This window comes from Pteropus medius, unplaced genomic scaffold (genome assembly GCF_902729225.1).
Source record: "Pteropus medius unplaced genomic scaffold, Ma_sr-lr_union100, whole genome shotgun sequence".
NCBI classification, from domain to species: domain Eukaryota; kingdom Metazoa; phylum Chordata; class Mammalia; order Chiroptera; family Pteropodidae; genus Pteropus; species Pteropus medius.
Genome location: NW_024341893.1, coordinates 2,073,288 through 2,075,335, shown reverse-complemented (window position 1 = coordinate 2,075,335; position 2,048 = coordinate 2,073,288).

Here is a 2,048-nt window from a genome sequence, read left to right as displayed (position 1 = left end):
GGCCGGCTATGGATACATATCACTGATGAGAAATGGGCCTGGAAGCTGTGGAGGAAATTGCCCCGATCTAGCCCCCAAGCATGGACCTCTCCATCCCTGTTTCCAGCATAGAAATAGCCCTGAGAGACACAAGTGAAGGAGCAGGTGATGGAGGAACCACTGGCTATGGGAGCGAACTTCTTTACCTCTTCCAGCTGGCCCTGACCCTGGTGGGTGAAGACTCTCACCTTATTCTCACAAAAGGCCAGGAGGGAGCCCTGGGGACCATTCAGGGAAAAACCCTGTACAAGCTCATGACCAGGCATGGGCACTGTTTGTGCCATCTGGAGGCCCCTGCTGCTTGGTAGGATAAACCAGGTAATTACAGCCCCCAAGGTACCAGAAAGTATCATCTCAGTTTCTGAGTCGTAGCAGAGGCAGCTGATGGAGAAACGGCAGGGAACTGTACCCAGAGATGTGAATGCTTGATGGTGATCTCCAAAGAGCCACAGGCGCATGTCACCACAGTAAGCAATTAACATGTGGTGGGAACCTGCATGGACCATTGCTTGGATGGGTGGCACTTGATCCATCACATGAAACTTCATCTTCTCTATCATTCCTTCCATTTCTCTATCTTTTTTCTGTATCCAAAGTACTGCCTAGAAGAAGATGAGTGATGAAAGCCTGAACATAAAGGAAGATTATTCCCAAAAGTGAAGTGTAGGAAAGGGTTGAATGTTTAGATCCTCGTTCCCTCTTGTGGGATTAAGGAAAGACCAAACAGCTTGACTTTGGGAGTTTCCTGGTAATAGGAGTTTATAAATTGAATAAATTTATAAATTGAATAAAGCACCATGCTTAAGGCTCTTTCCTTGGCCTTTAGTCTACTTTATGAGGAAAATAAATTCTGAGGACCTGATGACTAGAGGTGAACAAGGATCACTGCATCCAGGTGAAATTGGGATATGGAGATGGGTATTAAAATGAGCTAACCCAGAATCATCCTCATCCTTCCGAGGTGAGGGCGGTTTAGATATGATGTAAAGTGAATTAAGAAGGAGGGGAGAAAAAAGATGAGGTAGCTTTACCTGCATTTGTGTTGAATGTGGTTCCACCCAGTTTAAGGAGACAAAATAATTGACATTGATAGAGTAGAAACAAATGAAAGGCTTGTTCTGGGGATGATGCGGCTCCTGATATAAAGTCTCAGGCCAGTCACTGAGTACAACCAGATCATTCTTTGGTGTTCCATCAACCTGAGAGAGAAGAGTGGCCTGAACTAAGAGGCCTGAGTCTGCACTCATTTCATTCATTCATTTAATAAATATGTATTGAGGGACAGTAGACGTTTGTTGTTTTTTAGCTAACCAACATTTATTCACCATACTTCTGGAAAGCACTATTTGGAGAGGCATCCCTTGCTCACCCTCAGAGTACATCCTAATTCATCAAAGTACTTCCAGCCTTTGTCAACTAAGGCTCCATGAGAAAAGTAAGCCCTAATATCTGAAAGTTCCACTCTACATAATGAATTAGTTTCTGCCCTATGCATTCTGAACGCCACTAGTTATGTACAATCCTTAAGAGAACTGAGAAAATAGCACCCCGAAATCATTTTCTATGTTCCATGGCTTAGATGACAAATCACATTTGAGAAAGGCTGGAATGTTGTACACAGACATTGGGGATATAATGCTGAGCGAAAGACACACGGCCTTAGCTCTCAAAAGCTGAGTCCGGCAGGGGTGGGGCAGGAATATATATTAAACAAACAACGAACTAATGACTGTACAAAACAAGTAAGTGCATCAAAAGAAAGGAATACTCCTATATGAGTATGAGAAAAGAACCCAACTTTGGCAAATATTTCTACTAGCCACAGTTGAAACAACTATTCAAAGTTCCTGTCTACACCCAAAGGACCACTTCTGTCATAATTACACTCATGATATACCGCCTGTGGAAAACTCACACTTCACAGAATGTTCATCATGTGTGACAGCTAGACCCTGTGGCTTTCCCCTCTTTCACTATTTTTATGTGCATCCAAGGGAAACGTGCTATTC